General features: G+C 40.2%; 1 protein-coding gene across 1 annotated transcript in view; it reads left to right on the top strand.

Moving 5' to 3' along the window:
- The first annotated feature begins 3,901 nt into the window (after positions 1 to 3,901).
- The window catches only part of atf7b (activating transcription factor 7b), a 159,848-nt gene continuing 149,247 nt past the window's right edge, over positions 3,902 to 14,502 (top strand). Inside the window, 1 exon segment of the mRNA XM_028825839.2 lies at positions 3,902 to 3,969. The gene's annotated coding sequence lies outside the window, so the exon portion shown is untranslated.

Raw genomic sequence — 14,502 nt, forward strand, 5'->3', positions numbered from 1 at the left:
CTGAAGCACAATCTGATTATTTGGATGGTTACCTGCCAGGTAACACGTGGGGTCGGTCAGCCAGTTGGCAAACATCCGCTGTGGCACAACGTCAGAGGCGTCGCCTCATGTGCTAACATCTGACGTTTGAGTCCTGTAAGCAGAACCAGAGATGCGTACACTGATGAGCCCCAATTGCACTCTTATTGTATTGTTTGGGATACACACACACACACACACACACACACACACACACACAGTGTATATGTGGGTATTTCAAGTTGGGGACTCGAAGCAAATTTATAAGATGATTTTGATGTATAAAAGTACAGTATGTGCAAAAGTGCATATTACATTAGCTTAGATAAACATTACATCTCTTGCCTAAAGAAGGGGCCTGAGTTGCCTCGAAAGCTTGCATATTGTAATCTTTCTATTTTAGCCAATAAAAGGAGACATTCTGCTTCTGACTTCTCACTACATCCATAATGGCTAACACGGTACAACACCCGGCTACTAATCGCATGGGGAAATTCAAAGTATGCCACGTTTTAAAAATCAACACTTCTTTGTGGTATATGCATGTTGTTTGCCGTACCCATTTTACCACTCAAATCCATGGAAAATTTTATAAATGAGACCACCAGGAGATGATGTTAATTAAAGAAAGGAATTGTATTAGGACTTATTTGGAATGACATCTTTTACATTTGAGATATAACTTTTTTGTTTTGAATTGGAGCACAGGCAGGTGAAGTGATCTGCTCAGGGTCACACTGCAGTGTCAATAGCGGGATTTGAACCCACAACTTCAGGGTTGAACATCCAAAGCCTTAACCACTGCACCACACTGCCTGCCTCAGTTGATCGATATGAAAGGCACTATACAGAATAGAGATGTGAAATCCACTAGAAACCAGGGTTCGCTTCCCGGTTCCTCCCTGCGTGGAGTTTGCATGTTCTCCCCGTGTCTGCGTGGGTTTCCTCCGGGCGCTCCAGTTTCCTCCCACAGTCCAAAGACATGCAGGTTAGGTGGATTGGTGATTCTAAATTGGCCCGTGGGTGTGCGTGTGTTTGTCTTGTGGTGGGTTGGCACCCTGCCCAGGATTGGTTCCCTGCCTTGTGCCCTGTGTTGGCTGGGATTGGCTCCAGCAGACCCCCGTGACCCTGTGTTCGGATTCAGCGGGTTGGAAAATGGATGGATGGAATCCACTAGAAAGTTGACAGATCTAAAAGGCACTAGACAGTAGACAGAAACAAACGTAACCATATAAATAGATAGATATGAAGAGCACTATGCAGTAGACAGATTAGAAAAGGCGCTATATAGCACATTAATAATTGTATATCGTGAGCTGCGAAGCTAATCGTACCCCCAAAAGATACAGACGCCCCTGGGAAAACCCCTAGGAAACATAGACAGGCTACCTTCACATTTCTCCTTTCCCTTCTGGCCAGCTCTGTCGCGTAATCTGCCTCTCGCGCGGTGCTCTGCCTTCTCAAAAAGCCTTTACGGGCTTCTCTCAGTTTGTTAAACTGATTGCTTGCATCTCCTTATCATTCTCTCCTCCTGTGTCTCTGTGCAAATCTGTGACCCAAGCGTGACAAGTGGTACCAGGAGTGGGGTGAGATGCCAGCCTGTCATCTCTGACTTGTCACGCTTGGGTCACAGAGACACCGGAGGTTGTAGAAAAGAAAGGAACTTTATTCAAAACACTGCAAACAAACATTTGTCTCTTTTCAAAAGTTTAAACGTGCTCCTCCATGACAAGTCAGAGATGCCAGTTTCCCCAGGAGGAGAGAATGATAAGGAGATGCAAGCAATCAGTTTAACAAACTGAGAGAAGCCCGTAAAGGCTTTTTGAGAAGGCAGAGCACCGCGCGAGAGGCAGATTACGCGACAGAGCTGGCCAGAAGGGAAAGGAGAAATGTGAAGGTAGCCTGTCTGTTTCCTAGGGGTTTTCCCAGGGGCGTCTGTATCTTTTGGGGGTACGATTAGCTTTGCAGCTCACACTATATAAATGTAATGAATTATTATTATTATTATATATATATCTATATCTCTATATTCACACACACACAAGAAAGGCACTATAGAGTTCATAGATGTGAAAGGCACTATAAAGGTAGGCAGACAGATATAAAAGGCACTAAATTATTATTAGGCTGACACCTTACTACTTTCCAGCTGGAATACAGGCTGGTGAAGTCACTTGCTCAGGGTCACACTGTGAGGATTTGAACCCACAACCTCAGGATTTTTCAATCCAAAGTTGTAACCACTATGCCACACTGCCTGCCACGGTTAATAGATAGAAGAATGGCTATGAAAGACACTATATAGAGAATACAGACGTGCAAGGCCCTAAACAGTTAAGAAGCTCACTATGCAATAGATAAATGTGAAAGTAACTCGATAGATAGATAGATGTGAAAGTCACTATATAATAGATTTGAAAGGCACTATATAATAGATGCCAAAGTCACTATATAATAGATATGAAAGGCACTATATAATAGATGTGAAAGGCACTATATAATAGATGTGAAAGGCACTATATAATAGATAAATAATTACTATATAATAGTAAGATAGATATGAAAGGCACTATATAGATTGAAATGAAAAGCACTCTAGAGATGTATATGAAGGCACTATACCAGTAGGTAGCTAGATAGGAAAGCCACTAAATTATTATTAGGCCGACACCTTACTACTTTCCAGCTGGAATACAGGCTGGTGAAGTCACTTGCTCAGGGTCACACTGTGAGGATTGGAACCCACAACCTCAGGATTTTTCAATCCAAAGTTGTAACCACTATGCCACACTGCCTGACATGGTTAATAGATAGAAGAATGGCTATGAAAGACACTATATAGAGAATACAGACGTGCAAGGCCCTAAACAGTTAAGAAACTCACTATGCAATAGATAAATGTGAAAGGCACTCGATAGATAGATAGATGTGAAAGTCACTATATAATAGATTTGAAAAGCACTATATAATAGATATGAAAGGCACTATATAATAGATAGATATGAAAGTCACTATATAATAGATAGATATGAAAGGCACTATATAATAGATATATAATTACTATTTAATAGTAAGATAGATATTAAAGGCACCATATAGATTGAAATGAAAAGCACTCTAGAGATGTATATGAAGGCACTATACCAGTAGGAAAGCCACTAAATTATTATTAGGCCGACACCTTTATCCATGGTACCCTACTACATCGGAGACATACAGTTGGTTCCATTTCTTTCCGTTTTTCCCGTTAGAGCTTAGGCAGGTGAAGTGACTCGCTCAAGGTCAGTAGTGGGATTTAAAACTCCAACTTCAGGATTTTAAAGTCCAACGCCCTAACCACTATGCCAATGTTTGTTTGGTACTCTTCATAATTATGATTTTCTTTCAACCTCAATCTGATTCGTTTGACCTTTTTAAGGTATGAACGTGTCCACGCCACTCAGTGTCTATCCATTTATTCAGTTCAGAATCATGGAAGGAAAACTCTTTAGATCAGCAGCGGACACAGGAGGTGCCAGGCTAATCACAACACATTCTGCGAGTCCAGAAGCACTCATTCACCTCAGATGGGTTCCTTTGCTGTGTTGGGAGGTAAAACAGCAGAGCCTGGAGAGTCCATAGAGTCCCTGTTTCAAGAGCCTTAGTGTTAGTCCCTGAACCCTTTTAATTATTCAGTCTGCGAATGCAGAAACTATCAGATTTAGATTACATTCCTACCTGGTGCTTTCTTTAAACGTGCCATAAATGTGCAAATCATCACACCGTACCGTTACAAAACGCATGACGATTTCAGGCGCCTGAGAGGGCAGCCTCAGCGCGGGTCCTGACGACGCCGCCGGAGACTCCCCGCCCTTTTTGGCCCCGCCCCCAGGTCTCGCCCCGAGCCGCTCTCGCGAGATCGCTCCGCAGCGAGTTGGATTCCAGGGCAGAGGGAGCTGAGCGGCTCGCGGGGTGAGTTTGTAAACATTCCGTTAATCAGCCGCTCGCCAAGGCAAAGGGCGTCGACGAGGAGAGGTGGCCGGGGCAGCCGAGGAGCGCCGTTCGTGTACGCAGTCCGCTGAGAAACGAGCTTCTTGTTTGCTATGTTTTCTTTGCGCGACCGCTGCTGTTAGGTCCCCTTCGTGTCCTATCTTGTGCTCGTCCTAACTTTTCTTACAGTCTTTTGGCTGACGAGCTCAAGTTTGGAGTACTTTCCAGCGCTCGTCGCGGGCACCCTCGAGGTGTTTGTCGAGTTTGAGCGGAGTTGCTTGCCCCACATCGTGCATATGCGGGGCCTGTTTGGCGGAGTCTGTATGCCTGCTGGGAAGAGGGGGGAGGTGGAGAAGGAGGGTGGAGTTGATTTTCCATTTATTGAGGGGCGGGCTGATTAGCTAATCAGCATTCTCAAACAGGTGAATTGACAGAGAGCGGTCCAATAGGATGGTCGAGCGCGTTGTAATGACGCGGCGTTAGGCCAATCAGTGAATTCAGAAGGTGGGTTATTGCGGGAAGAGGTCACGCCTTGAAATTTTTATTACAGAGGCTCAAAAACAACAAAAAGGTAACAAGTCATATTTAGCATTACGAGAAAGAAAGAAGTAGACAATATTTTGAAGCCAGAACAGCACTAAAATATTCAATTTTGAATAGTTCCAGTTTTAACCGTTCTGTTGTGTTGGTTGCAATTTCAATCACTTGACATACTTAATGTGTTTGTGAGGTCACTTCTGTTTTGATGTGGCGCATATAAGATGTAATCCGGGGAGGTTACCATCTGTTAGCCGTTATTAAGAAGCAATGAATTTAAATTTAGGGGCAATTCATGGTCAAGGTTGACTGATTTTTAGTTCCAGATGTTGGCAGTTTGACACACACACACCTGACACACTAGGGCACAGAATGAGGTGCTTGAACTTCTGAACTTCATAGCGGCTGGTCGGGAGTGCAGGGTGGCATTTCGTTGGGGCGAGTATGGACTTCCTCTAATAATAATAGCAGTGGTTGAGGTTTACACTAAGAAATATTCTCCATAATTGTCATTTGTGCACGTTGTGCCTCCATCTGTCATGGTCAGTTTGTCAGACTTGTGCATAATGCCTTTCAGAGTGAGCACATTACTAAAACGTGGAAGTGCAAGCATGTATAGGGTGGGTCGTACCGCATACAGTATAATACATAAATGCCAGCTGTCATTGTTTGGATTCCATGTCTCTTGATGATGTGGTCAGCCTTGTTAATCGTGCCTTTCAGAGTAAGTTCTTAGCAAAACTAATCCAGGTTATATACAAGTGCAAGGACGAATAGGGTGGATCACATCCTGTACAGTATTCTCGATATATGCCATTGCTAGTGTGACTTCCACCTCTCTTGACCATGTTGTCAGTCTTTTTTAGAGCACCTTACAGAGTAAAACGCATTAGCAAAAATAATTGGTACTTTCCTTTATTGTGACACACCCAAAGGGGACATTAACATTAGGGACCTATAGGTAACTGTGCTCCACTCCAACTAACTTTAAGGTTAGTATTTGTGGTTGGGGTAGGCCAATCTAATAATTTAAGACACTGGGGGCAGTGGCCCCACCAGTTTGCATCACTATAATAGAAAAGTACCAAATAATTCACTTTACATGTATTTGCTAGTATGTATAGGCTGGAACACACACTATACCGGGGTGGACAATGTCCATCCTGGTGGGCCACAGTGGCTGCAGGTTTTTCTTCCAGCCCAGTTTCTTAATTGAGAAGTCAATTATTGCTGATGAAACACATATTGCTCAAGTGACATTTTGAAGCTTCATTTTAGTGGTCTCGCTTGATAAGATGGTTATTGTTTCATTCTTAAACAGCTACATTCATGGTTTTTAATGGCTCCTTGTTAGCAAGAGGATGCAAATAACAAAGGAGCCAGAAGTTCTCCATCTTGTATGTTTCCATTTCCACCTGTGTGGATTCATCATACACCATTTAGTTTAATAAAGCAATATTTGCATCGTCAGGAATAATTGACTTCTCATTAAGAAACTAGGTTGGAATGAAAACCTGCACTATACAGTACTCTCCATAAACGCCAGTGGTGCTTGTTTGGCTTCCGTTTCTCTTGGCCATGCTGTCAGTCTGGTGTATAGCGCCTTTCAGAGTAGGCACATTAGCAAAACTAATCCAGTTTGCTTATGGGTGTAGTTATGCATAAGGTGGATCACACCCGATACAGTACTCTCTATTAGATTTGTCAGAAGTATTGATTTTAACATCTTAAAACGACTCATTTTTCATGGTATCGATTCTACAGCCTACATTGCTAATCCACTTCTGGTTTGCCATGGGTTGAGTTGCAGCCCCATTCTCACTCACTCACTCACTCACTCACAGGCGGCATTTGGAGCACCCATCCGGCACCCTTAATTGTCAGAGATGTCAGACAGAGTGGTGTCGGGGAAATACTTCAGCTTTGCACCATGTGGGGACAGAAAACCACAAAGTATGTGCAGGTTTGTATGCGAGATTTGTCACCACACAATACCAACTTAAAGGGATGCTAATGCAACCAATTTAGCCAGAGACGTAGAAGACTGAAATGACAGTTAATACAGAGAATTTCGAGAAGTCTCTTATTTTTAAATTATGGAAACATTAATAAGTATAAACCTGTAAAGTGTTGCGTTTGAAGTTTTTTTTGTAGTCATTTTAACATTTTATGCATCAAGACAGGGGTCTGCCAATATTTTTCTTTCCAGGCCAGTTTTATTCTGCACTATTCATTTAGGGCTCCCATGATTTTTAAAACCTTATTTTTAAAACCTTCACCATGAAGTGTGCTGCTGGAGTGCATTACTTTTTTATTTTATTGCATGACAGTTCATCACAATGACTATATCATGTAAGCCCTATAATTTTTTCAGTTTTCAATTGCACAAGCAGTGGCGCTACTCTTCCGTGTGCTCTGAAACTTCACAGTTTTAGAGTGTGTGTGTTTTGTATGCAGAGGCTTGTTTTTCTGTCCAACAAAAAGCACGCCGTGGCCTCACCGTGCAAAAAAATGTTAAAAAGACACGATTGAAAAATGCAGTGTGCACTACACAAAGCCTTTAGGCGTCTCAGTTGTCAGTTTTTGTGTGTTACGTGAGCTGGTCTTTTCTAAACAAACATGTTTAATGTTTGTGTTAATATTTTTATGTATGTTGTTTACAATGAGAAGTCAAGCGAAATGACACCTTTGATTGGCTAACTGCAAAGATTACAATATAGAAGCTTTTGAGGCCCCTTCTTCAGGCAAGATGTAATCAATATTGACCTAACCCTAACCCTACATCTTACCTGAAGAAGGGGCCTGAGTTGCCTCAAAAGCTGGCATATTGTAATCTTTGCAGTTAGCCAATCAAAAGTGTCATTTTGCTTGACTTCTCATTGCATCCCTATTGGCTAACACAGTACAACACCCCAGTTCTGTATACTGTTTACCAAAGATTGCAATGCTTATTCATTTCACATTTAATGAGTACCTGTATTCCAGCGTGTGTGACTTTATCTTTCTACCTTTTTATCTATTTTATCTATGTCACTGATCACTCCTACCTGTGGACTCATTCCCTGGACACTTCTTACTACTTTTTATTGTCTTTTATCAGTTTGCTGCTGCTGGAGTATGTGAATTTCCCCTTGGGATTAATAAAGTATCTATCTATCTATCTATCTATCTATCTATCTATCTATCTATCTATCTATCTATGATATAGTGCCTTTTCTATCTATCTATCTATCTATCTATCTATCTATCTATCTATCTATCTATCTATCTGTCTGTCATATAGTGCCTTTGACTATCTATCTATCTATCTATCTATGATATAGTGCCTTTTCTATCTATCTATCTATCTATCTATCTATCTATCTATCTATCTGTCTGTCATATAGTGCCTTTGACTATCTATCTATCTATCTATCTATCTATCTATCTATCTATCTATCTATCTATCTATCTATCTATCTATCTATCATGATATAGTGCCTTTTCTATCTATCTATCTATCTATCTATCTATCTATCTATCTATCTATCTATGATATAGTGCCTTTTCTATCTATCTATCTATCTATCTATCTATCTATCTATCTATCTATCTATCTATCTATCTATCTATCTATCTCTATTATACAGTGCCTTTCATATCTAGCTATCTATCTATCTATTATATAGTGCCTTTCACATCTATCTATCTATATCTATCTATCTATCTATCTATCTATTATATAGTGCCTTTCACATCTATCTATCTATCTATCTATCTATCTATCTATCTATCTATCTATCTATCTATCTATGATATAGTGCCTTTTCTATCTATCTATCTATCTATCTATCTATCTATCTATCTATCTATCTATCTATCTATCTATCTATCTATCTCTATTATACAGTGCCTTTCATATCTAGCTATCTATCTATCTATTATATAGTGCCTTTCACATCTATCTATCTATCTATCTATCTATCTATCTATCTATCTATCTATCTATGATATAGTGCCTTTTCTATCTATCTATCTATCTATCTATCTATCTATCTATCTATCTATCTATCTATCTATCTATCTATCTATCTGTCTGTCATATAGTGCCTTTGACTATCTATCTATCTATCTATCTATCTATCTATCTATCTATCTATCTATCTATCTATCTATGATATAGTGCCTTTTCTATCTATCTATCTATCTATCTATCTATCTCTATCTATCTATCTATCTATCTATCTATCTATCTATGATATAGTGCCTTTTCTATCTATCTATCTATCTATCTATCTATCTATCTATCTATCTATCTATCTATCTATCTCTATTATACAGTGCCTTTCATATCTAGCTATCTATCTATCTATCTATTATATAGTGCCTTTCACATCTATCTATCTATCTATATCTATCTATCTATCTATCTATTATATAGTGCCTTTCACATCTATCTATCTATCTATCTATCTATCTATCTATCTATCTATCTATCTATCTATCTATCTATCTCTATTATACAGTGCCTTTCATATCTAGCTATCTATCTATCTATCTATTATATAGTGCCTTTCACATCTATCTATCTATCTATCTATCTATCTATCTATCTATCTATCTATCTATCTATCTATCTATGATATAGTGCCTTTTCTATCTATCTATCTATCTATCTATCTATCTATCTATCTATCTATCTATCTATCTATCTATCTATCTATCTATCTATCGTGTTTATCATCCTCAATTTAAAAAACATTTCAGGATTTAAACTTCTTTACTTTTTATTGCTTACAGAACTCTGCTCTTAACCTTTTCCAGAAGATCTCACTACTTGCTTTTGCATCTAATGAATGTAGGGAGAAGTCTAGCAAAATGACACCTTTGATTGGCTAACTTCAAAGGTTACAAAATGCCAGCTTTCAAGGCAACTCGGGCCCCTACATCTTGCCTGAAGAAGGGGACTGAGTTGCCTCAAAAGCTTGCATGTTGCATTATTTTTAGTAAGCCAATCAAAGGTGTCATTTTGCTTGACTTCTCACTACATCCATAATGGCTAACACGGTACAACATCCTAGTACTGCATCTAATTAATGCAATTTCTGTTTGATTTTGTAAATGTGAAGATTTTAATGCATATATAATTTCAATTTATTTAAGTAAATTTTTTATTGACTTGTATTATATGCTGTATTGGTTGTTGAATATGGTATGAAATTTCAATACTTTTCTTTGTATCTTATCTGGTATTGTGACAGTCCTAGTCTGCGTAAATGCCAGTGGTGCTTGTATAGCTTCCATCCCTCATGATTGTGCTGTCAATCTTGTAATTTCAGATAAGATCGATCAATTATACTTTATTTGTATCCAAGAGAAAATGTAAAACTTTACAAAGTCAAGTTGTGGAGCATGCACTTTACAGAAGCTCAAAAAAAAAAAAGTATAATAAAACAAACCACTGCCCCCCTAAACACACATATGAGACATCGGCTTTGGATATTGCAGAGCTGCTGCTGTCAATAACCGGCTTGTCGGTTGGAGTACAATGAGGTCTGACCAGCTGAGGTTATATCACAGGTTTATATCTGAAAGACTGCAGTGGGTTGGCACCTTGCCCAGGATTGGTTCCTGCCTTGTGCCCTGTGTTGGCTGGGATTGACTCCAGCAGACCACCGTGACCCTGTGTTCGGATTCAGCGGGTTAGAAAATGGATGGATGGATATCTAAAAGAGCAGCTCCAGGTTGTAGTGTCCTCCTTAGCAAAGCTAATCCAGTTTACATGTAAACGTAGGTGTGTAAGTGGTGGATCACACACTAGGCCGCGGTTTTCAAACTCCGGTCCTGGAGGGCTGCTGTGGCTGCAGGTTTTCATTCCAACCCCTTTCTTAATTAGTGACCTGTGTTTACTGCTAATTAACTTCTTTTTGAATTAATTTTAATTGACCTGCTCTTAAAGACTCAGACCCCTTAATTGTTTCTTTTTCCTTAATTAGCTGCCAAACAATTACGAGATACAAAATGAGCCAAAACGTGAACAGCAAACTGTGTCCATCACACTTCTTCTTTAGCTGCTCCTGTTTGGGGGTTGCCACAGCGGATCATCCAAAATTGTTGTCCGCATATTGATTTGGCAAAATTTTACACCGGATGCCCTTCCTGATGTAGCCCTCCCCATTGATCCGGGCTTGGGACCGGCACGAAGAAACACACTGGTTTGTGCATCCCCTGTGGCTGGGTTAAACTGTGTCTATCACACAATATCTGAAAATAGAGGAAGGTGAAGGTCTCAGGAATGTTGATCTGTTCAGGTCCCCGAAACATTTGAACAGACCTCTTAGAAAAAATAAACAATTTCAGCTATTGAACAATGAGAGCAGCAACAAACCATGGAATTAAAGAACAAGTTTAATTAACGACGAGACATGGCACCTAATTAAGCAACTGCTTGGAGTGAAATTGGCTGGAGTTTGAGGCCCTGACTTAGTTGGTCTTCTGTTGGCTCGCTCACTTCACATTTCATTTCTGTTTAAGGAAAGAAATGAAGCAATTCAGAGGAACGATGAAGAAATTCAGGGGAACAACTATAAAAAAAACAAGTCAGTTAAAATGAACGGAAAAGGAGTTAATTAGCAGCAAAAACGGGTCATCAATTAAGAAAAGGGTTAGAATGAAAACCTGCAGCCACTGCGGCCCACCAGGACCGGATTTTGAGACCCCTGCCCTAGGCAGTACTCTCCACAAATGGCAGTGGTGCTTGTTTGGCTTCCATCTCTGTTGGTCACGCTGCCAGTCTTGTATGTAGCGTCTTTCAGAGTGAGCCAGTTAGCAAAACGAATCCACTTCACGTAAAGATGTAAGTTACGTGCTGGGTGGATCACACCAAGCAGGCTGGAGCGGCCAGTTAATTAAATGGTTACACAATGAGAACTTTCATTATGGAAATGTATGCCTAATTCAATGTGAAATATGCAATTTTTTTTTGTATTTTGTTTTTTAATGATGCAATATGTAAGATTTTTTTTATTTTTCTTTGTGCCGGGTGAGAACGCATCTGGATTGAACAGTAAATGGCCACCTTATTGATTTATGTGACCTGCTAAAAGCTCTGTTAAACCCCCCCCCCCCCCCCCCTTGATGCTCAAAGACGACATCAGCACCATCTGTTTTGGCCTCGTACTCTTTGGTTAATTTCTGGGGTCAGATTGCAGCAGTTGAATTTTTTGATTTCTGGGGCTCTGGTGCTGGCCGGCATGTTTCTGTTTTTGACTGTTTAGCCGTGAGCTTCCTAAAGTGCCATCTTTGTGCCACTTACTCCATGGCATCTTATCTGATTGGCCGCCCTGCCAGCACGGTCCATCATAGCACCTGAATTCAGAGCAGGTAAGCGGTTTTGGGCCTGGCCAATACTTGGATGGGAGTCCAGCTAAGACAGGTGTTCCCAAGTTCAATCTTAGGGGTGCCACTATAGCAGCAGGTTTTCATTTCAGCCAGTTTTGCAAATGAATGGTTTAGTTTTACTTCTTAATGATCTCATTATTTCATTAGCATTTGTATCGTCTTTATTTTTTCCTTCAGAAATACGTACTAATATATTTACATGTAAACAAAATTCAGAAATTGTCATTTTTCCTTATCTTCAAACGTTAACTTTCTTTTACCTTATTCATTTTAATTCACCTTTCCCTGCATAGTTTACTCCCTTAATCGTACTCAAATACTGTTAATTAGCAATGAGCAGTACAGACACAGGTGTAAATGACACTAAATACTAAAGGGAAGCAGCTAGTTGAGTATAAAATTCCCTCGTGAGCTAATTAATAGCAAAAATATTAAAGGAGCAAAGAAAAAGAACAATTAGTAATGGCTCACACACACACAAATGCTTGCTGCGTTCCCCAAAAAATGTAGCAAACCCATTTTGTCATTTCTGGCGCGACCAATAAAGGTAGAAAGTGAGAAATAACAGTGTGTTTAATAAAAGCAGGAGAGCGGGTGGTGGTTGTGAAGAACACCTGCAGTCTGAACTTGAGGACTACTTAATTAAGCCTTTTATTACTAACATAACATTGAAGTAGTGGCTCTGCTTTAAGCTTCAGGGTCATTTGCACCCGTGTCTGCCCTGCCCATCACTAATTGTCAGTAATTATTTGGATGCAATTAGGGAGGAAACGTCACAGAAGTGAAAGTGGTACAAGAAAGTTAAGTGCTTTAAATCAATGCAATCTGAAGAAATTCAGAAATGTGTTTGTCTTTGCCAAATATCGTGCAAACTTCAATTTGCTAATTATTTCTAGCATATTTATTGCACTACATAGTTTTCATTGTGCTCTCTTGCACTGTACTTATTTTTCGTTTTTTTGTGTTTTATTATTTTGCTGTGGTATGCAAATGAGTCACTTACTTCTCTGGGATTAATAAAGCACATCTAATCTAACCAGAGCTCTTCTCTGAATGCAGAATACGAAACGTGAAAGGGCCAGCAGAACAATTGCAGGCTGATGAGACATGCGAGTGACCCACTGATTTGTGAAGCTGGTTGGAATGAAAGCCTGGAGCCACCAGTTTAATTCCAGGACTGAACCTGGGAACCCCTGATGTACTGTAGAATATGCTTGGGTTGCTGGTGGAAGAGGAGGTGTTGGCCACACCAAGTTGGGGGGGTCTGGCATATTTACTGTAAGCTCTATGTGTGAATCTTAGTGCCCCGGTGCACTGATGGGGACACTGCACTGTAAAAATGTGTCAGATGAGACGTAAAAGTGAGGCCCTGACCCTCTGTAGTCATAAAAGATCCTTGGGCATCAATCGAAAAGAGCAGAGTGTACCCCGATATCCTGGCTAAAAACCAAGCTATGGCTTGGTCATTCTGGCCCCCTGTCCCTTATTAGGTAACTGCACTGCAAAAAAACGCATGAGCAAAAACTTGAAATGGGAGTTGTTTTGCTTTTATTTAACAAAAAAATCTGCCAGTGGGGTAAGCAAAATTTACTTGGCAAGATTTCTTAAAGCATCTTTGTATATAATACGCTACCGTGGCTGTTTGTCTGTCCAGGATTTTAAATCACCTGTCGCTCGCAAAACGTTTGAACTAAATGACCTGAAATTTGGTGCACATATACTACATGACATCTACTATCTGCTTTCAGGGTGATGATTGACCTCCAAGGTTATTCCTCTTTTTATTTTTATTTTATTTTATTGTAGAATCAACTCTTGGCAGAGCGCAGCAGGACGGCCGTGCTGCACATGCGTACGGGCGCCTTTCTCATTCCCTACCACCTTCACCGTCACTTCCCCTACCTCTTCATATCTTAAATCATTCTTGAGGCAGGTTGAAGACTTGAGTGCCAGCTTAAGTGAAAAATGAAGGAAAACGTACTAAGTAATTGCAACACAAACACTGACTTAATCAGTTTTAACGGGAAAAGATGCTGATGGAAAAAGAGAAGAAGTGGGCCGCTAGGGTGGAGAAAAGAAGAGCTGCTCAGGAAACAGCAAGCGCATCAACCTCTGACAAACGAATGGTAAACGTACAGAGAAAGAAAGAGGATAAAAACTATATGATCAAGTCAAGTGTGTTCGTGCAGTGCACCGTTACTGGTGCTAAATAATTGTAAATTATTACTCAATAATTCTTACAATAAGGAAAACAAGATTTAATGTCATGATATAAATACTTTTCACTTGCTTAGATTTCATTTTCTGCATTGTGTCTCTGTCGCCCCTTTGCCACCTAATTAGTGGTGAGTGTACTGACACAAGAATGGCTGCTGTCGCATCATCCTGGTTGGTGTCGTTTGAAGTGGCTCCCCACTCTCTCTGTGAAGCCTAAATGCCTAAACAAGCACTATATGAATATAATTCATTATTATTAGGCTTGGGTATCCCACGTGATGGTATTTTTTCTGTTCTGCCTCAGCTAGTGCTCTGCTGCTCTTTGCATTCTTTAGTCCGGCTGGTGCCCCTTCCAGCCTGCTTGTCTGATCCACCTCTTTC

This window comes from Erpetoichthys calabaricus, chromosome 3, assembly GCF_900747795.2.
Source record: "Erpetoichthys calabaricus chromosome 3, fErpCal1.3, whole genome shotgun sequence".
NCBI classification, from domain to species: Eukaryota; Metazoa; Chordata; class Cladistia; order Polypteriformes; family Polypteridae; genus Erpetoichthys; species Erpetoichthys calabaricus.